Below are 23,753 nucleotides of genomic sequence, written 5' to 3'. Positions count from 1 at the left end.
GAGCATCCAGCGACTTTTTGGAAATTACTGGAGCCTCCAGCAGATTTTTCAATGCTCAAAATTTCCATAAAATTTTACCAAACAGAGACACACCATTTTTGACATTACTCTGAGGTGGATCGCAGGCAGCTTCAATCCGTTTTGGAACCTTCAGAAGATTTTTAGAAACTTCTGTTTTTCAAAAAATGCCACAAAATCTATCCGTATTAACTTTCGGCTTTTCAACTCCATTTGATGAAATTTTGTAGAAATTGCAAATTTCGAAAATTTACTGGAGACTCTAGTAATTTCTAAAAACTCGCTGAAGGCTACAAAACGGCTTGAAATCTACTTACAGTCGACTTCATAGCGTATTAAAATTATTTTACAGAATGAATTTCCGCTTTCCAACTTCATTTGATGAAATTTGGTGAGAATTGCAAGTTTAAGAATGTGCTGGAGGCTCCAGAACTGCTCAAAACGGGTTTAAATAGTTTCCAATCAATTTGGCAGGTCGAAAATAGAATATATCCAAATTTAAGCTTTATAGTTCAATTTGGTAAAATTTTGATTTTTTTCTCATTTTTGGCCTAAATTTGATTTTCAAAAATTTACCAAAAATTGAAAAATATATTTTAACTGAATTGGTCATGCTTATAGGAAATTTGACGTAGAATAATTTTAGTTCAATCACGTTTTCCCCTCCGACCATTCATTTCGGCGATATAGCCGAAAAATCGTAGATTGACAAAGGTTAATGACCTCTTGCGGGGGTTGCAGACAAGTTCGGAGTGCAACTTTGTTCAAAATATTTTCGAGTCTACTGTGAATCGAATTCACGTTTTAAATTGTCGATTTTCATTTTTTAAAACAATTTTCATAAAATTGACAACTTTACCCCCTCCTTATTAAGGGTGAAATCGCCGTTTTTAGAAAAACTGAACTGGTCATGCTGATGGGAAATTTTACGTAGAATAATTTTTGTTCGAACATACTCGTATTTCCTCTCGGACCCTTCATTTTGGCGATACAGCCGAAAAGCCTGTATCGGTAAAGGTTAATGACCTCTTGCGGGGTGCAACTTTTGATGGGTTGTTTTATAGAGACCAATCTGAACAAATAATGTTAAATTCAGCTTTTCCCCAATTTTTCCGAGGTTTGATTAAAAGTTTTGCTAAAATGGCTGGACTATTACATAACAGATACTTATTTCGTAACCTCTGTTTCATATTTTTGAGTAAAAGAATATGCATTCAATGTTGGCTTAAAAAATGCTCAAAAAAAAACATTAAAACCACTGTAAATAAAAATAAATACAGCTTATATAAAATTTTAGATCCAAAAAATCTGCGAACCCCTCTCTTTCCCTCCTTTAAAAAACCAAAAAATTCAGGAAATAAGACGAAATTCAAAATATTTACAGACTTTACGACACATTTTTCGTTTGTTCAAAATATCGTTCATTAATCAGCTCATTTTCAGCTCGTTTCAAGTGCAAGTAAAGCCGAAAAAAATGCGAAGAATATACTACGGAATTTGAAGTAATTTTTTACTCCAAAAGCGAGTAATTCGATTCGATTTGATTCGACGACGATGACACGGCGATATCTTATCATCGTTTTGCGCGTGATTTCCAACAGTCGGAGTGTAACTGACATAAAGTTACATTTCTATTCGTTGCGACCCGCTTCCTTCAAAGTCAGCGAAATTTCATAGCGGGTATCTAATGTTCGGCATATTTTCACTCTTCATTAAACGAATTCACCAAGATGTCAAAAAATCCCACCGTAGCGTAAATAAACGAGTAATTGTGTGCAGAATGGTGCCTGCTCGATCTGATTCTAAAGAGGCTTTTGTTCTTTCGGTTTTCTTTTTCGCCCTTCTCTTCTCTTCTTGGCGTCTTTTTGTTTAGTTTTCTCATTCTTAGCTTGGATTTTACGCGCATTTGGAGCTTATTTCAATATACAAGATGAAATTTGTTCCTGTAATGTTGCCTTTTCTCTGTGCGTATATCAGCCCCCTTCCTTTATGGCGTACGTCTTTTACCAGTTTACCAGTTTGCTGACAGCCCCCATGTCGGCTGCATATTTCATATTAAATTTCAAATTACTCGTGCGTTGTTGTGTTGTTGGGGGGTGGCGAAGACGTGGTGTGGTGATACCCGTACATTTGACTCTTTTAGTGGAAAAATTTCCGTCTTTGGAACCACGACGACGTAAAGAACCGCGGAAGTGAACTTTTTATTCTTATGAAATGACGATTGTTTACGACTGCAGTGTTTCCGTATCTCGAGTAACTAACTATGGAGACTTGGATTACCATAGGTATAGATTTGTATGTGTGAAGGTATCGACGATTTGATTAGGTACTATTTTATGACGATATTTCTTTCAGAAAAATTTATGAAAAAATGTGAAATTCTCGAAGTAAACATAATCACAAAATTTTCTCATCATTTGGTCATTTTGAAGGAGATATTTCCCCCTTATTTCTACTCACGAATCTGCGACTGAAGAATTCATATGTAGGTACCTACTTGTTGTTGTAATGAGATTCTTGCGGTGTAGAGATGCGCTTATATTTTGCTCGATACGCTGTACTTCTTGCCGATGTGTTTATTGGGTCATTATTTCACAGTTTAGTTGATAGCTAACTCTATTTTCGTTTTATAAATTGGTTATTATGTTGGAAAAACTCATTTTCGCTCCGGGAGTGGTTTTCATGGCAAATAAGTTGGCGATAGTTTATTTTTATACTTAAGCGAGACAGTAATGCAAAAAATCAAAAAAAAAATGACAAGGTTACAATTTTGATCATTGACTGTTATGATGAGTTGTGTTCAATTGAAGATCACAATGATAATCTTTTTAAATGTAAACATTAGGGTGGATCAAAAAAATGTTCAGAAGATTTTGATTAAATTCAGTGCACCTTCATTTTGAATTGAAAGTTACTAAGATATTTTATTTAGCTTAACTATGTGTCCTCAAAGAGGACGTATTTTCAAAAAAAAACTTGGTTGCGGGAAAATGGCTCAATTGGAATCAATTCCGAAAGATTTTACTCTCATATTTGAGATTCTGCGTCCACCTAGGCTAGCTCCATCAAATTTCAGGACCTTTTCGGCTCTTTTAAGGTTCTATTGAGCGGTTGAAAATTTGCAAACAACTTAATTTTGGGTTTGGGCGAATTTGTGTTTTTTTAAAAAAAATTTCTGGTCAAATATTTCACATACATATATGGTAGGTACTTACCAATAATTGTTTCTAAAACCTAAGAAATATTTTGGAATGCACTGATGTCAACTTTTTAGGTACTTAGTCATTATTCCCAATTTCAAAAAACTGAAATTTTTGATGAACATTAATTATTTTCATCGACTTTTTGAAATTGACAATAAATGGCCAAGAAATCAGCGCAATCCAGCCTGTTGACAAGAAATACGCGTTTTAGTATCACCATTGATTTTGTAAAAAATCAATGGTATCACATTTCAGCTATGACACCGCGATCTTTTACTGCATCCGCACTGCATTTATGGCATCTCACACACAGACTCTTTCAGAAATAATGCAATTCCACACTGCGTTTATGCGATTGGGAAGTCCCCACCAAAGATACGCACTCTGGTGGAGTTGTCGTGAATTGTCCCATTCTAGGATAGCCACTGGTTTGATACATACTATGCTATGGTGGATGATGCATTGAGAAGTGAGAATGGCAGTATTAATTACTCGTAATTAAGGTTTTACCCGTGTTTTTAAAATAAGTAAGATTTGTATGATTTTAATGTGCTTCAATCGTGATGGGAAGAATAGAGAGAGAGGGACATGTTGATAAATCAAATTACTGACGTTTTGCCGACAAAATCACCTATCTATCTTCAAAATTCTCATTTTTTTCCAAAAAGTTTTGCCCTCGCTTTGCTCAGGCTAAAGCTAAATTGTTATTTTCTATTTTTCAGATTATTCATACTTGTGCTTGTAAAATATTCTTAATTCTTATTCAAACTGTTAAAAAACTTTTCACATCAAAATTATAGCTGTTTTTGCTTCTTGAAATTTCAATTTTATGAAAACTTTAGTCCTTGCTTCACTTGGTGCATTTGGTTCTCTTTTTCATGATTAAAATTTCATGAAACCATTGACAAAATTTTTGAAAAGTTGAGATCAGAAAAATCGAAATCTTACATTAAAATTGAGGTTGTTCTATGATGTACCTAGTACCTACTTGTCCAACTACAACTTTTCCAAAAGTTTTGCCCTCGCTTCACTCAGGCCCATTTATTGGTTCTCTTTTTCATGACTGAAATTTCAAGAAACCATTAACAAAATTTTTAAAAAGTTGAGATCAGTTTACATGATTAGGAGTTTACACGACTACATGTTTACAGGATTACAAATTTGCACAATTACACGTTTGCACGATTACACGTTTGCACGATTACACGTTTGCACGATTACACTTTTGTACAATTACACGTTTACACCAGGGTTGTGCCGTAGAATACACCATGTAGAATACATGGACATTCTACGCGTAGAATAGCACATGTAGAATAGCCTGGAAAAAATGTAAAATGCGTAGAATGCGTAGAAGGCGTAGAATAGGTAAATGTACAGACAATTTTTTTTTTTGAAAAACTTTATTTTTTCATTTTTTCCATCATTTATTTTATAATCAGGTTACATAAGGTGCACCAGGGGAAGTTGGAATTCGGGGTAAGTTAGAAAAGTTGCTCTAGCGCCTAGAGGTTTATATCTGGCGAAGTGCCACTAAAGGTGACTTGAGGGTACTACCCCTACTTCATCACGGTATAAAAATTTTCGCGATTCAGTTTTATTTTAGATGTCTTTGGTTCAATTGTATTTTGTTGTTATTTTGAACTTATTTTGAATTTGGTCTAAAATACAGACTTTCTATTTCTTAGTTTTTCGCATATACCGGACGAACCGTGCGTCCTAGTGAAAATCTGATGAGAGTGATCTCAAAGAGAATTAAATTCTCTACAATTTCGTTTTTATGCAATTTTTCTAGGACGGTTGGTTTGTGATCTATGCCTCTGCAAAGTTTAGCCTATTCTGACTTCCCCCAATTGGGGTAAGTCAGGACAGTTTATATTTTATTCCACTGAGCAAAAGCTACTGTGTCAATCGCGCTCAAATTTTTACCATAGGTTAAGAACCCTTATGGGAACCTACATAATAAATTTGATCCATATTGGTTCATTAGAAGGGGAGTAACAGCTGGTCAAAGTTGAAATTGCGAAAAATCATTCTGACTTGCCCCGGTGCACCTTAATTAAAAAGAAGAAATTCCAAATTCACATTTCCAATAGTTTTTTGACATATTAAAATTCAACAATTTTCCTAACACCATTGTTGAAAAAATTTTCAATTCTCATTCTAATAAATTCAGTCAGAGTGCAAACACCATTGAAAATGTTCGTGATAGACCTGCTGTTAAATATGTATCCATTCCTTATACTGGTGTTTATTATGACCGCATAAAATATATTGTAAACTCTGACTCCACCAAAATCGCTGCTAAAAGCTACAACAATATTAAAATGAAATTTTATTCGAGGCTGAAAGATAAAAACGAGAAATTAAAATGTAGCAACATTGTATATTCTATCAAATGTAATAATTGTGATGGTGTCTACATAGGTGAAACGGGTACCTACCTAGCAAATCGTTTGTATAGGCACCAATATGATGTTCGTACCTCAAAAACGACCACTGCCCTGTCTCAACATGCTAAAAACACTGGTCATTCTTTCGATTTTGAAAACGTCAAAATTTTGACTTTTGAAAAAAATGTATTAAAAAGACGCATTCTCGAATGCATTTTAATTAACCAATGCGATAATGCTATAAATTTTAGGACAGATTTAGCGAGTTTCAACGAGATTTATCGTCTAGTAATAAGTTAGTTTCTATGCTTGTATGTTTCTCTCTTGGTCCATTGTTGCATCTTCGACCTACCTACTCTTATCTATTCTCGACTTTGTATTTCGCTTTTCGTTGTGTATTTTAGTATCGTGTTACCGCTGAAGAAGGCAACAAGTTTTGCTGAAACGTTCGGTCATACGTCTATGTGTTATCAATAAAATTGCGTGTAATGTATTGCCTCAGTATTTTTATTAAAATTTAATTTGCTGGACAAAATAGTTGAACTTTCATTTTTTGATATATAAACAATTTTTTTGGCTTTCAGATGGGTAATTTTGTCGCATTCTACACATTTTACATCGTATTTTACGCATTCTACACATTCTACATCAAATTTTACGCATTCTACACCAAAATGTAGAATAGGTTATTCTATGCATAGATACCCAACCCTGGTGTACACGATTACACAATTACACATTTACATGATTACACGTTTGCACGTTTACACGATTACACGTTTACACGATTACACGTTTGCACGATTACACATTTTCACGATTACATGTTTGCACGTTTACATGATTACATGTTTGCACGATTACACGGTTGCACGATTACACGGTTGCATGATTACACTTTTGCACGATTACATGTTTGCACGATTACAAGTCTGCATGACTACACGTTTGCACGACTACACGTTTGCACGATTACACACTTACACGATTACACGCTTACACATTTACACGCTTACACATTTACACAATTACACATTTGCACAATTACAAGTTTGAACGATTACACATTTGCACGATTACATGTTTGCATGATTACACATTTACATGATTACACGTTTGAACGATTACATGTTTGCACGATTACATGTTTGCACGATTACAGGCTTACACATTTACACAATTACATGTTTGCACGATTACACGTTTGCACAATTACATGTTTGCACGATTACACGTTTGAACGATTACACGTTTGCACGATTACACATTTGCATGATTACACATTTACATGATTACACGTTTGCACAAATTAAACAATTACGCATTTGCACGATTACACGTTTACACAATTACACATTTGCACAATTACAGGTTAACACGATTACACGTTTGCACAATTACACATTTGCACGATTACATGTTTGCACGTTTACATGATTACACATTTACACAATTACACGTTTACATGTTTGCACGTTTACACGTTCGCCCGATTACATGTTTGCGCGATTACACGGTTGCATGATTACACGTTTGCACGATTACACGTTTGCATGACTACACGCTTACACATTTACACGATTACATGTTTGCACAATTACACGTTTGCACGATTACAAGTTTGGATGATTACACATTTGCACAATTACACGTTTGCAAGATTACACATTTACATGATTACACGTTTGAACGATTACACATTTGCACAATTACACGCTTACATGATTACAGGCTTACACATTTACATGGTTACATGTTTGCACAATTACACGTTTGCACGATTACACGTTTGCACGATTACACGTTTGAACGATTACACATTTGCACGATTACATGATTACACGTTTGCACGATTACAAGTTTGCACAATTACACGTTTACACGATTACACGTTTGCACGATTACACGTTTGAACGATTACACATTTGCACGATTACACGTTTACATGATTACACACTTACACGTTTACACAATTACACGATTACACACTTACATGATTACACGTTTACACTATTACACGTTCACACAATTACATGGTTTCGGGGGGTATGCATGAGTGCTCCGAGGTATTTGGGTGTGTTTGGGAAAGTTCAGAGTGTGCAGGAGTGCTCAGAGATGTTCAGGTGTGTGTGGGAAAGTTTGGTGGTGTGCACAAGTGCTAGCCGCTAGGAGGTTTTTGGTGGTGTTTGGGAAAGTTCAGGGGTGTGCACAAGTGCTCACAGATGTTCGGGTGTGTTTGGGAAAGTTCGGAGTGTGCAAGAGTGCTCAGAGACGTTTGGGCGTAATTGGGAAAGTTCTGTGGTGTGCACGAGTGCTAGGAGGTGTTTGGGGGTGTTTGGGAGTGTTCGGGGGTGTGCACAAGTTCTCAGAGATGTTCGGGTGTGTTTGGGAAAGTGTGGTGGTATGCACAAAGTGCTCTTAGGTATTTGGGCGTGTTTGGGAAAGTTCAGAGTGTGCACTTAAGTGCTCAGAGATGTTCCAGTGTGCTTGGAAAAGTTCGGTGGTGTGCATGAGTGCTAGCTAGAATTACATCCAAGAACGGCAAAATAATCATATTTTGAAGAATAGGGCGTCGAAGGCCTCTCTGATTCCTCCTGTGTCCTTCCACTGACTCCACTGGTATCAAGAAGAATTCATATTCATCATCCATGTTATTAAAATATCCAACTGAGACGAAGGGCGAGTAGGTATGTTACTCGATGATATTAACTTTTCCACATATTAAAATTAACCCTTTCGAGCCTCGTATTTCGTATAATACATATGTATGTATGATTACTATTCGCTCGAATTGTAGTAAGAAGGAAAGGGTATTATGCTTCATAGTTGTAGAAATTTGTGCTCGACCAAGAGGAATTTTCCTATAGTTTAACGCCCTATACATGTACCTTATGTGCGATCGTTTGTACACGTTTTCTTTTCGTTTTAAAACATGACACGCGTGTCTCGCGAGTAAAAGCATAAAAACACGAAAAAAATAGGAAAATATTTTTGATGAATGGCGCCCCCTTCAACGAGTTTATAGTTCTCGAAGTTCTCGTATAGGTTAGCTGTAATAGGTTTAGGTATGCGTTACATATAGGTACGTTATGTTACGATGCGATGCTGGTATTATATTCATATAGCACATCTATCTATTTATTTATTTTTCATAAAAAAATATCGCTTCATTTTTAGTCGGGATATCTCGTGCTGTAAAAATTTATTTATTAAAACATACGCTCCGTAGTGTTTTTCGCGGAATTCGTATGTGTCATAATGTAAAAGTTGCTCTCCACCCAGCCCTCTTTCCCATCTCGATGCCCGTCTACCGCATGCTCGGCGTGCTTTTTACGTACTCGTATGTATAAACGAGCGAATACTTTATAGAAGGTCCATTTAGTAGACGAGCGAACAGTGCGCGTTTATACCAAATTTTTAATAATTAATGGACGATATAGTAGCTGTATGCGCTTATATGTATCTATGTAGGTAGGTATTATAGCGATGGAGATGCCGCGTCCGGCGCGAAAATACGCTACAGATGTACCTACAAATATAATGAAGGAATGAAGCATGTCGTCGTTCTTTTTCAAAAGTGTACACTTGTACAGTATTCATGTAATTTACCCTGGGCATGTTTTCGTTGTTAGAATAAAGGTACATTATGACATGAATGCAACTTGTAGAGTTATAAATACGTGATGATATGTGCTCATATTCGTACACTTCGAATTGCTCGAACCTTTATTCTTGAGTCTTATTAGGATACTTACTTACGCTTGGAAGAAATTTATTGGATAATTTGACGATGAACTGGCGACTGGAGTTGATGGAACGGTGATATGGTAAATTCAAGCTTATTATTTGTGTACGTACTTAGATGTGTTTTTTTGTTTTTTTTTTTCGAAAACTAATTTGATCAAATTTTGATTTTTTTTTACGAGTAATGAACCTTCGAATTTTTCAAAATTTCTCATAAATTGAAAAATGGATATCAGCGTCTGAAAATTTTGCTGGAGGTCTATTTTGGGGTCCTCTTTTGATTCCTCTCTGTCAAGTTCCCGAACCTTTGTGCCGGTTGGGGTACTCCCCTATAGCAAGGTTGAAGGTACACAGGTAATTACATCTGTATTGAAATTACGACCTATAAACATAAATAAAATAAACCGCAAAATGGAAAAACAATAATGGATAAAGAATCAAGGTTATAAAATTGCTTATATCATTTGTTGATCGTTGTTTGAGTAAATGTTTCGTAAAAACTTTAGCCGTACACAATAACGAGAGAATTGCAATTTAATGTACGTGCACACGAAAAGTACATACAACGGTATGTATTTTTCAATCGAATTTATTTATCGTTATTGTTACATCTGCTGCTGCTGCTGCAGCAGTTGCAAACCATATTCGCCAACAACTTCGGTAATATTTCTCTCAGAACCTAGTTTTAGTTTTCTCTTGTTCATTTCTCTCATTCTCTGTATCTTGGTGGTACCTAGCTATACCATACATACACATACCCTACCTTATACTCGCGCAATATATTTCAAATTTTGTTGTTTGTTTACCGAACGAAATTGCTAATTGCATGTTGCATAAAATGCATGAGTAGTTAAATTTATTTGAACATATCCATTCCCAACTATGAGAAACAAATCTGTATGAAACGAACTAACGATACGAGAGAATAAGTTTAAGTATAGTTATTTATTCTGCCCTCTTGCTTGATCGAAACCCTATTTTGCGAATGTAGGTAGTTATTTGCAAGAATTCTGACTCAAAACAACACGAAAATTAAAAATTTCCAAATAAATGTTGCCCGGTTAACTTTTAAAATTATGTCAGACTTTTGAAAACTCGGAAAAAATGTTTACAAAATTATTGATACCTATTAGTTCAGGGACAATTTTATTTGAGATTTTCTAAATTTTGCCTCACTGTTAAGAGTTTATAAAAAATCGCGATTTCACAAAAAATTCTTGAAATTAGTAGGTAATTACCAATGTCAGACTTTAAAATTTTAGAAAAACATTACCAGTTATAATATTTCCATATAATGTCAAAGTTCTAGTCTTTCGTTTGACTTTTAAGAAGTTGGAAAAAATCCAGATGAATCCTCGAGGGGAGAAATTTACCTAGTTAAGAGTTTTAATTAGATTTCGCAATGTTTTTTCTGACTTTTAAAAGCTTGGAAAAAAACTCAGTAAATTTTTAACATTTTGTCAGAATATTAAAACATTGGAAAAAAATTATCAATTTCTAAAATTTATGTTTACATTGCGAAGTGGACGTTTATATATAAAATCTAACTTTCCAAAACTGGGGGGGGGGGGGGGGAGGAATAAATAAATTTGCTGAAATCATGTCAAAATTTCAGAAATAACGTTCTGATACGTTCAATCAGATTTTTCTGTTTATTTGGAATTCCAAGCATTGAATCAACCTGAGCAAGAAACATAATATGCTAGCTTAAAAATTTTCTTGGAGAGGAGATTTTACACCCATTTGAAATCCGAACGTTTCACGCAATCACGCATTTAGAGCAGGCAAATAGCGATTTTAAAAAGGAAAAAATTGGCACTTAAATTTTTTCTCCAGGAATGTCTTCAGATGAACCCCCTGAACAACCAAAAAAAAAACCGCACCTCCTAACCCTGGAGCTAATTTTTTTAGGGGGCTAAAACCGGTTCCGATTTACGTTTTTTGCGATTTACTCCGAAAATATTAGGTTTACGAGAAAAACTACCACGACTAGAAATGTTCTCCTTCAAATTCTCGACAATTTGATACTACGCTCGATACCCATCCCTCAAGAGGGGTGTCTAAAAAAGGGGTGGAAAGAGTAGGTGTTTCAAAAAAAGTCAGTCCAATAAATTTGATCAAAGTTACCACTTAATATCATTTGTTTTCGCTAAAATTTTTTTTACAAAGTCTACTCACCCAACTATTAATCACTCTACCATTGATTGGTCTTCAACCCTCCCAAGGGGTTGGTGGGGGATGCTTGGTTTTTCAAGTAACACACAACTGAATCATATATTGCATAATTCCAAATGCTCTTGTAGTTCGGCACCACCAGTGTAATATAACGAGCAATCTCGTTAATTTTCTATTTCAGCACATTGCCGTTATCAGAAGTGTATAGTGTATGTTTACTGATGATGGCGATGTTTACAAAAAATTGTATTTTCAATTAAAATGAAATTTAAGAAATACTTGGAAAACATTGAGTGGGCAGTGGGCACATAAGTATTTTAATAGTGTAAAATTGTCTGCAATGATTATTGATTTCATTGATTTACATGGAGAATCCTAGCTTAGCTCTTAGCTTTTACCACTCAAGTTTTATTCAAGTTCAAAGTCTGCTCTCCTCTTTGAGTATATATTACATAGGTACTCAAAGGCTGACAAGTTCCAAGTATTATTTCGTTGTATCGTATCGTAAGACAAAATGGAGTGGACATATGTATAGGTGTTTCAATAGTGTGATGACAATTACTCGTATCTGCATTTCACGCTACATGATGCAATAAATTACAAAATCCCAGCATTAATTACCATTCAATTTTTATTAGATTGAGTTCAAACTTCACTTTGATATATTTTTACACTAATATGTATAACACCCCTGTGTTCACGCAGCTTCGTCTGCAATTTTAATACAGTGTAATAATATACTTGCTTTGGAACATGCCAATATTGTAGGAGAAAAACTTTGAACTTGGAAACATCAATTTTATTCAATTAGCATGGCGTATTTTCGAAAGATCACATACAACATACAACAAGTTAAGTTTTAAAAGCTATATTCCGCAGAATTTAAGTGAATAATCATCGGTACTTTGGTAGTAAAGTAACTGCAGTAACATTTTCAATTTTCATCAAAATCATTTTGAAATTCGAAGTTGAGTGTTATTTGTTTACCTTCACTGACTGAACTGATAACGGCACACAGGATTAAGGCTCTATATAAAGTGGGTGAGCGCATCGGCCATTTTGTTCCCTGAGTGATAACGGACTAGTAAGTATGCATACAATTTCTCACGTAAAAAATGCAATTTTCTCGATAGTTCGCGAGTCCGGGTGAACTTACGTGTAGTCTCAAATTAAAGACAATAAAATTTCCTATCGATCGATGTTAAATTTTGATCATTTCATGAAAAAATAACGACTTTATGAATACTTCAATTTTACTGATTTCTGCGTACTACGTACGTCGTCTTTAAACTAAAAATACTCGAAATTTTCAGTGGACGCATAGGTATTTTAATACAGCAAAATGTTCGTTATTTTATCCTCTTTAAAATGAGCTATTACCGAAAGCTCTACATGCAACCGTTCAAAAGTTTTCGAAGTTGAAAGTTGGGAAAACAAGCTGCGGATGGTAAGTACTGAACTTTGAACTAATATTACTCGAAATTTTCAGTGGACACGTAGGTATTTTAATACATCAAAATGTTCGTAATTGTATCCTTTTTAAAATGGTTGTTTACCGAAAGCTCTACCTTCAACCGTTCAAAAGTTTTTGAAGTTCAAAGTTGCGGAAAGTGGTCAAATTGTGTTATCACTGTTATCATGTCACTTAGTTTTGATCAGTATTTTACTTTCCGCAACTTTGATCTTCAAGATCTTTTGAACGATGAGAGGTAGAACTTTCGTTATAAGCTCATTTTAAAGACGATAAAATTACGAACATTTTGCTGTATTAAAATATCCATGTGTCCGTAGAAAATTTTGAGTAAAATTTGTTCAAAGTCAAATACTTACTGCCCGCAGCTGATTTTCGCAACTTTCAACTTCGAAAACTTTTGAACGGTTGCATGTAGAGCTTTCGCTAATAGCTCATTTTAAAGAGGATAAAATAACGAACATTTTACTGTAATAAAATACTTATGTGTCCACTGAAAATTTCGAGTATTTTTACTTTAAAGATGACGTACGTAGTATGCAAAAATCAGTAAAATTGAAATATTCATTAAATCGTTATTTTTACGCGAAATGATCAAAATTTAACATCAATCGATAGGGAATTTTATTGTCTTTAATTTAAGACTGCATAACAGTTCACCCAAACTCGCGAACAATTTAAAAAATTGCATTTTTTACATAAGAAATTGTATGCATAATTACTGGTTCGTTATCACTTCAGGGAACAAAATGGTGGATGCGCTCACCTGGTTTATATAGAGCCCTAACAGGATGAAAGACCCCCAACAAATACTAGTATGTTGTGAAAGTAGAAGGACGTAGGCTGGTGGGCGAACGTATATAGAAACTGGATACGGCAGTATCGTTCTTTCTTATTCCCGTTATTTTACTCGTTCAACGTTTATTTAGATCTCAGCCCTCAGGGATACCCATGTGAAGCGGCCAATTTTACCCGTTCCATTACTCGTTGTGCATTTGTTATAGGAGTTGCCGATGTGATTTATGTAGGCATAATGAAACGTACAATTTACTCATCCAATTCGTTTTTTTTTTAATTTACCTTGGTTTATTTTTACTGAATCTCTCAAAAAACATGGGAATGGTGTTTTATCCTACTAGAAAAATGAAGTTATTTTAGACGATTTCTGAGGTTTATTTCCCGAGAAAAGCGAGGGAAGTAATTAAAATTTAAAAATCGTCGAAAATCACTTAATTTGACTCGTTGAATAACATATTATTTAAACAATATTTTTCAGTTTTTCACTGCATTATAATGGGTAAGTAATTTAGAAAATGTAGCCCATTTTTGAGAATTATTCCAGCAACAGTAAGAAATTATTTCATACTCGTATTTGGAGCAAAATTGTGGATACACTGAATTTTAACACTCAATAACTGTTAAACAGTATAAATCACCTTGACATCCTTCACAATCATATGCTTTTATGGTCCAAAAGTAAGGGGTTCCTTGGAAAAGCGGCCTTAGTCATTTTTTTTGTTTTTCCAATTTTTACATAAATAGTGTTCTTCCATAAAAAAAAAACGAATTGAAAAATGTTTACTTGTACTTTACAGGGAACTCTACCACATGCTAATCTGCGATTGGAATGAAACTTGGACTGGTGGAAAGAGGTCCTCGAAAAACCCCCATCCCCCAATTTTCAGCTGATGAAGTTGATTTTTCGATTTTTGGCGAGCATTTTTGTAGTTTTGTGGCCACAGCCCCACAGGTAAAACTGTTCAACTCAGAAAACGGGGAAAAATTACAAATATCTGAAATATCCATCTCTTCATCGTATCAAATTCCAGAGCTCAAATTTTGGCCAAAGGCAGTCTTCATGATCGACCCATACCATCATTGACCGGATCAATCCGTTCGGCCAGAAAAAAATTTTTCACTATTTTTTCTCATATTTTCTGTGAATACGAAAAAGTCCGTTTCTCCTCACTATAATATGAACTTCAGCAGCTGAAATTTTGGCCGAAGGGTCTATGCTTGATATCTAATCGACTCAACTGTACCGCCGGCCGGATCTGGAATTATCATCTGAAATCGATTTTTGTCACATAACATGAGAAAAAGCAATAAAAAAATCTGTTTTTTTTGAACGGACAGCCTGATTTGGACGATGATGGTATGAGTTTATTTGATATTCAGCACAGAGTGTTTGACCCAAAATCTGAGCTCCTGAAGTTCATTTGATGAGCTCATTTATATTTTATTGGTTTTTCAAGTTTTTCAAAAACTTGAATTAGCAACCAGATGGACAAAAAATTCGATTTCTGATGATTATTCCAGATATGGCCGATGGTAATAATTAATCAATTAGGTATCAAGCATAGACCCTTCGGCCAAAATTTCAGCTGCTAAAGTTCATGTTGTGGGAAGAAAAACGCATTTTTCATATTCACAAAAAATATGAGAAAAAACAGTAACAAATTATGATTTTTGACCAGATGGCCGGATCCGGCCGATGGTGGTATGAGTCGATTTAGTATTCAGCACAGACTGTTTGACTAAAATTTGAGTCCCTGAAGTTCATTAGATGAGCTGATCTTACTGGGTTTTCAAATGTTTCAATGGCATTTATAAACTACCAGATGTACAAAAAATTCGATTGTTTTTTGTTTTAAGAACCATTCCAACCAGAGTGTATATTTTTTGAAACAGAATTCTGGGAACTTTGAACTTTGACAATGTTTAGAACTTTTGAAGCACATTAAAGACACTCTTTTATTATGGTATACCATCCATTTTATAGAGAATTTTATCCGATTTCTATTAGTGCCAAATTTTTTGAAATCCGCAAAAGTGTTCCTTTAGAAAATTACGATTTTACGAGGTGAAAAAGAGAACTTTTGATTGTAGCAATGACAATCAAATTTTTGAAATCCGCAGAAGTCTTCGAGAGGAAAATGGCGATTTACCAAGCTGAAAAAAGTAGATAGGAGGTCAATTTTTGTTCACTTATAACTGATGACTTGCCCTATTTTGTATACCATCTTGAAAACCATGTTTTTTGTGCCAAACTCTCAAATTTATGAGTATCATGTTCAGCCTTTTTTAATAGCTGAAGATTTCAAGAAATTACCTTTATTTTGAGTAAAATTGAGCGAAAGTTTTCATTGTTCATTTTAAAATACACCATGATCAGGTTGAGCCCAGGATAACAACTCTGCCGACATCACATAACAAAATTTCGGTTTATTCTTAACATTTTTTTTTTCAGTGATGATCATCCAACTAGGTTACATACTCGTAAATATTTGAGCTCAAGAACACGATCCCAAACGTGGGCACTAAAACGTGTGTTTGTATGGTATAGTATTGTCAGTGCATGAATACAAAAGATCGTAGTTTTCACCCGTCAATAATTCTCTGGAAAAAAAAAACAAGAAACAAGAAACGTTAACATCATAGGTTGTAAATCTTGTAGGTATAAAAGTGTCAATCTCCCTGCAGTCTAAATAAAAGTACCACTATTCGACAGAGTGCTCGTTATTCAACATTCTACCCGGGCGTTACAGTAGGCGAGTAAAAAAATACCCATGTGTGACGAATTCCCTTGCCCAGCTGACTAAGCTAATGTCCTTCAAGGCAGTTGACCGCTAAATTTACAACAGGATATCGGCTTAATAAAGAAAACGTTCTCGTAACCATGTGCTGTTTGGCGCTAAATGAATAAGCAAATCCAAAGATGTTAAGTATTTATTTCTCTGCTGTTTAATTCACCAAGTTCTTTCAGTTTTGGAAGTAGGTACCTACCTACAGGAAAAAAGAACTTAGGCCTGTTAGATTTGGATAGGGCATAAGGCATATGAATGTACCCACTTCATGTTGAAATATTGTAAATTATGATTTGCAATAGGCACAGCTTTTTCCACTTTATCAAATACTAAACTTTCTCAAACTGAATTTGACCATTTTTGGTCATTGAAGTGACTCCGGTGAGATTTTCAATCTCTCCAACTCTCCAGAATTTCAATTCCAGTACAAGTAGGTATGGGAAATTTGGAAATTAATTTAAGCAGTTAAAAACCAAGTTGTGTCATATTAGACCGTTGATGAGTGTTGTATGTATCTAGACTATTTTATCAAAAAACAGATGGAAGAGAGGGGCAGTTCTTAGGGTACCTAAACTTGATCATGGAGGTGTTAAATTCATATTGAATTAGAATTGGTTTTAAATTCGAGTTCAACAGCCTCGAATTACATAGTACCGGAAAAATATATGTTTTCAGTTACATATTTTAATTGTAGTTTTTTTTTTCAAAACTGATGAATTTTGATTCTTTTTAAAAAAATTATTTGCTTTAATTCAAGAAAACTGTCCAGTACGAGCAGAATAGGTATTGGTTTTTCATATGTCAATCACCAACCTATCTTTCTGATTCGACACAAGTAAGCTGGAAGCAGGAATTAGGAAGTACGTAGTTCACATTCGAAATTAATTTGTTCCACTAGTACTTTTCATGCTGAACAACTTCGGTCATCATAGTTTTCTCGATTCAACCTGCTGTTTTCTTGAATTAATGCAAAACAGAATTTTGAAAAAAAAAAACAAAATTCTTTCCTTTTGGGCCGGATATGACTGAATACAACCAGAAAATTAATGTGAAACAGGTCTACCCACTAATTCGAGGTCGCTGAGGCTGAACTTGAATTCTGATTCCATTTTTATGCAATTGTAAACCCTGCCCCCTCAAGCGCATTTTATTAAAAAATCCACTCCCACTCTCAACAATTTTCTTTTTTTTTCGAAAAAATAGTCTACAGACCTATCAATGGTGTTTTAATTCGGTCATATACCGAAATTCAGCTCCTTCGTATGGTTTTCGGCCAAAATGCACTCAAAAAACACATTTTTTTTGTCAGTTTTTCGGCTAAGCGAGAAATATCCAGGTGCTGTGTATGAACTGTACTGGGTTTCATTTCGTGACGTAAAAATGTAGAGTAAAGTATGAAAAAACAATTTTCTTGGGTTATTATCGTCAGATCAAACTGAAATTTGGTATGTAAATGTGCCAATGCACTATTGACGTAGCTGTGAAATTTTTTTTCAAAAAAAATTGGTTTCAAGAGGATAGGGGTTGATTTAACGATGAACATGATGAAGGGGGTACTTTGGTCATAGTTAGGCTGGAATAGAGTCCAAATTCGAGTTCCGGAGCCTCAATTTAGTAGGAAACCTATCTTATTTTTGATTATTTTGTAATATTTCGCTCCGAACTGATCAATTTTGGATTTTTCAAAATTTTGTTTGCTCTATTTTGAGTCAACCATTGATTGAATTGAAAAATGTGTAATAATAAAAGTTGTTCAGTTTGTTGAGCAGAATCAGAATAGTGTACTTTCAAATATCAATTATCTACTCTTTCATCCTACCCAACTTGATTTGAAGTAGGAATAAGTAGGTAGGTAATTCACATTTTAAACCTCAATGCCCCTCTAGTACTCGACACGCTGAATAACTTTTATTATTACACATTTTTTGATTCAATCAATGGTTGACTCAAAATAGAGCAAAATAAAAATACTTAATTTTGAAAAATCCAAAATTGATCACTTTTGAGCGAAATATTACGAAATAATCAGAAATAAGATAGGTTTCCTACTAAATCGAGGCACCTGAAGTCCTAAACTCGAATTTGGACTCTATTCCAGCCTAAATATGACCAAAGTGCCCCCCTCATCATGTTCATCGTTAATTCAACCCCTATCCTTCTGAAACCAATTTTTTTGAAAAAAAATTTCACAGCTACGTCAATAGTGCATTGGTACATTTACATACAAAATTTCAGTTTGATCTGACGATAATAACCCAAGAAAATTGTTTTTTTCACAGTTTTCTCTACATTTTTACGTCTCGAAATAAAACCCAGTACAGTTCATACACGGCATCTGGATATTTCTCGCTCAGCCAAAAAACTGATGAAAATATGTTTTTTGAGTGTATTTTGGGCTCAAACCATTAGAATGAGCTGAAATTTTGTGCACGCATGTGTTTATGCATTATTGATACAGCTGTGAAATGTTTTTACAAAAAATTAATTTTAGGAGGAGGGGGGATTGATTTATCAACGAAATTGATGAGGGGGTCCTTGGGTCATATTTGAGCTGGAATAGAGTCCAAATTTGAGTTCAGGAGCCTCAATTTGGTAGGAAACCCATCTTATTTCTGATTATTTCGTGATATCTTGCCCAGAACTGATCAATTTTGGGTTTTTCAAAATTATTTGTCGCTCTATTTTGAGTCAACCGTTGATTGAATTGAAAAATGTGTAATAATAAAAGTTGTTCAGTGTGTCGAGTATTAAAGGGACATGGAGGTTTAAAATGTGAATTACCTACTTACTTATTCCTACTTCAAATCAGGTTAGGTAGGATGAATGAGTAGGTAATTGATATTTGAAACAACAATATTCCGATTCTTCTTGACAAACTGAAGAACTTTCGAGATTACCCTTTTTTCGATAAAAGTAGTCTTTTGCTTATAATAGAGCAAAAACAAATTTTGAAAAAATCAAAATTCACCAATTCAGGGCAAAATTCTACATAACAGTTCGATAGAGATGATTTTCCCCCCAATTTGAGTTCGCTGAACTGAAATTTGGGGTCTGCATCGAATGGTTCCTTCACAAGTTTACTGTTTACCCTCGTTCCATCAAAATCTTTCTTCTCAGCTGTTTTTTTCTCATGTTAGGATACTTGAATGCGAGTTTTACAATAGTTTTTTTTAAATTTGTTATTCAATTTAGTGAAAATAAATCAATCTGACAAGAAAAGAATTGAGCTTTGTTTAGGGAAGGGGGGAGGTGGTGACTGAAAATTTTCTGACTGGTATGAGAAAAAAATACCAATTTTTCCAGTTAATAAATGTATCTAAAGTTCATTGAAAAATTGTTATTTTTATTTTTGAATTTACTGAAGTTTCAAACAGAGATGTTTTTTTTTTCTCTTAAAATTAATAAATTACTGCCCCAGTGCCGCTGAAAATTTGGCGCTCAACTATAGGGAAATACGTCACTAATACATAGTAAATGCCTAAGGAAATGTTTTCCAAAAATTGAAAATGACAAGGGCCAAAAAAACGCAAATTAGAAAGGGGTGAATCCTTGTAATGAAATGGACTCTAAATTCTTACTCGATGACCTTGATTTAGGGGGAAAACGACTATTATCAACTTATATTTTTGTGGCCCGAAATTTGTCATTATCAATTTTTGGAAAACATTTTCTTATTATTAATTTTTTAAATTTTAATTTTTATTCGCAATTAAAAGAAAATCGTATTTTGCGACAATTTTAACGTTCACTAGGTACTTGTGAGAATTTGAGGGGTGATGGGGTGAGGGCAGAGGTGGACTGCCCATAAGAGGTTACCATGCGAAAGTTCCCGGTAGACTTTTATTGACTGAGTGAGCTCCAAACATGAACGATAAAAATTAAAATAGAAGTACCTAGGTACCTACTCTTTCATATCTACAATCGTATTTTGTAAAAAAAAAAGCGATGGAAAACTCGGAAATCTAGGCAAAAAATGCAAAAAATGCAAAAATTATTTTTGAAAGACAGTGCGGAGATCATGAATAGGATTTTTATAATTTTTTTTATTCTTCTCAAGGAGAAATTTTTTAGAAGTCAAAAAAAGAGTTGCACGAAAGGAAAAAAAACTAAAAGCTTCAAATTTTTAGTCGTTTACGTAGTAAACAAAACGGGGAGGGGTGGTGGTGGTGGTAGAAGTTTATGCAAAATACAAATAGGATTCATGATTCTGAGTTGAAATTACCCCAGAAATGGATTTGTAAACCAACGAAGTTGTAAAATTTTCGGTTTTGATTCAATCTTCCATCCTTAAGTATCAAATTTTGGGTTTGGAGTCAGTTTTTTGCTTTATTTAGGAAGTGAAAAACTGAGGATAATAAAATTAACCAGCTCATAGAATTCCTCGCATCAAATAGCACATTATTTAACTAGGAAAGTAATGAGATTTTCGACTTTTGAGGTTTATTTCGCGAGAAAATCGTTTTACTTCACCAGTTAAATAATATAGGCGTTGGAAGAAAACGCGTTTAGCCAAGCAATTGCTAAGTATGGTCTATAAATATGGCCATGGCCCTTAATCTCTTGAGCGATTGAATAATGAATAATAATAATACGAGTTTTTAATTCCCGTTCTTTTAAAAAAAATAAAAAATAAAAATAAATTCCAGCTCTGAACTAACGTAGGTTGGTAACATTACTTTCAACTGACCGTTCGTAGTTCAATCAGTTCAATACACATTTGCGCATTCACCGTTCTATTATGATTCTCGTTTCTCCATGCGCAGCGTTGCCACAAGTTACACCATCCAGTTTGTTGGGGGTCCTTCGTCCTCATTCCCCCTGATAACTGACTCATATGATTCATTTTAGCTTTTAGCGTTCGTTCAGTGGTGGTGCCGAACTACAAGAGCATTTGGAATTATGCTCATATATTGGAAAAACGAATCTGGGCATGCGATATATTGAATAGTATGTTTTCGAGGTCGCTGAGTACGAATATGAACTTATTTTTTGTGTCCCACCCCCCCCCCCCCCCAATGTCCCTCTGTGCCCCGACAAGGAGGCCAACATTTAAAAAATCATCAAAAAGTCGAGTGATATATCAAATAGAATGTTTTTGAGGTCGCCAAGCACAAATACGAACTTATTTTCTGGGTCCCACCCCACAATATCCCTCTGTGCCCCAAAAAGGGGCCCACTTTTGAAAAATCGTGAAAGGTCGAGTGATATATCGAATGGTATGTTTTCGAGGTCGCTGAATACGAATATGAACTTGATTTCTGCTTATAGTTCCTCAACCCCCATTTATACGCCCTCCTAATGGGATAAAATTTTGAAAAGTCACTGAACATTATGTAAATACGAGTTTATCGAATAGTATGTTTTCAAGATCGCTGAACACATATTTTTAAAATCAAAAGCACAATGGTTCTCAGCCCCAAAAAAGTTAACGACAAAACATGGTGTGATCTTTTTCTTCAAATTTCGGCGAGAAGATGGGAGAGGTAAGTAGAGGTATTACCAAGGTATGTTATCAGGATCGCTATTCAAAAAGTTTGAACGCTTATTTTGCAAAGAAAGATTTTTCTTTAAAACGCTCACACCTACCAGTTTTTGATTATTTTTCAATAGAAAATAAAATGGAACTAGGACTTTCACATTGTTGTCGAATTTCATCGAAATAAAATGTATAATCATCCGACTAATTTCTATTTGTGAATTTTGCCATAGGTACTTACGTGCCTCGAATTATTTTTTTATGGGAAATTTAAATGAAATTGATTAGGTACATTATATATAACGTTTCTTTTTTTGCTGGAAAAACTCATAAATTGATAAAATATTTCAAAATAGAATCCCGAAAATATACCATTCGATATACTTATCACTCGACTTCGCATGATTTTTCAAAATTTGGCCTTTTTTTTGGAGCTAAGATGACATTGTGAGGTGGGACTCAAAACATAAGTTCATATTCGTATTCAGCGACCTCGATAACATACCATTCAATATATCACTCGACCTTTCACGATTTTTCGAAATTGGGCCCCTTTTTGGGGCACAGAGGGATATTGTGGGGTGGGACCCAAAAAATAAGTTCGTATTTGTGCTTGGCGACCTCGAAAACATACTATTCGATATATCGCATGTCCAGATTCGTTTTTCCAATATATGATTCAGTTGTGTGTTACTTGAAAAACCAAGCATCCCCCACCAACCCCTTGGGAGGGTTGAAGACCAATCAATGGTAGAGTGATTAATAGTTGGGTGAGTAGACTTTGTAAAAAAAAATTTGAGTGAAAACAAATGATATTAAGTGGTAACTTTGATCAAATTTATTGGACTGACTTTTTTGAAACACCTACTCTTTCCATCCCTTTTTTAGACACCCCTCTTGAGGGATGGGTATCGAGCGTAGTATCAAATTGTCGAGAATTTGAAGGAGAACATTTTTAGTCATGGTAGTTTTTCTCGTTAACCTAATATTTTCGGAGTAAATCGCAAAAAACGTAAATCGGAACCGGTTTTGGCCCCCTAAAAAAATTAGCTCCAGGGTTAGGAGGTGCGGTCTTTTTTTTGGTAGTTCAGGGGGTTCATCTGAACACATTCTCGGAGAAAAATTCATGTGCCAATTTTTTTCTTATTGCCCTCGCTTTTTTACGTTATTTTCCCGCTCTAATTCAACATATTGTCAAAAAAAGTTTCAAATACCCCGTAGAACATTTTTTTTGCTTCTCAGTTTTATCTTGGCCCGCATCATTCAAGCGTGAAAAGAGAAAATCTTGATTTTGAGACCGAAGATCAACCAAAATTGCTGTCATTTTTGTTCCCAAGGACTCCTCCCTTGAGAAAAAAAAAATCGTCGAAAAATGGGGGGGGGGGGGTGCAATAGACACATGTATGTGATTGTGAGCACTCCGACTGCATCCGATTTGAAATTTTATGAACCTCAAAATCGTGTATTTCACTCGTAGAAACCTAGTTTTTGGCACCAGACTCGTTCTTTAGACAACACTTTCCCACAAATTTGAAGTTTGTACCAACCCCTCCCCCTCTGAAATCCTTGGAGATGGGACAACTAAATTACCGTCAAAATCGTCGTAATTTTCAGTACCTTGACTTCGATACCACACTCGACGTTCAATGTTCATCCAATTTCCACTGAATTCAAGGCAGGTCCCCC

This window comes from Planococcus citri, chromosome 3, assembly GCF_950023065.1.
Source record: "Planococcus citri chromosome 3, ihPlaCitr1.1, whole genome shotgun sequence".
Classification (NCBI taxonomy): Eukaryota; Metazoa; Arthropoda; class Insecta; order Hemiptera; family Pseudococcidae; genus Planococcus; species Planococcus citri.
The sequence above is the reverse complement of the archived record's forward strand: the minus strand, read 5'-3'. Positions refer to the sequence as shown.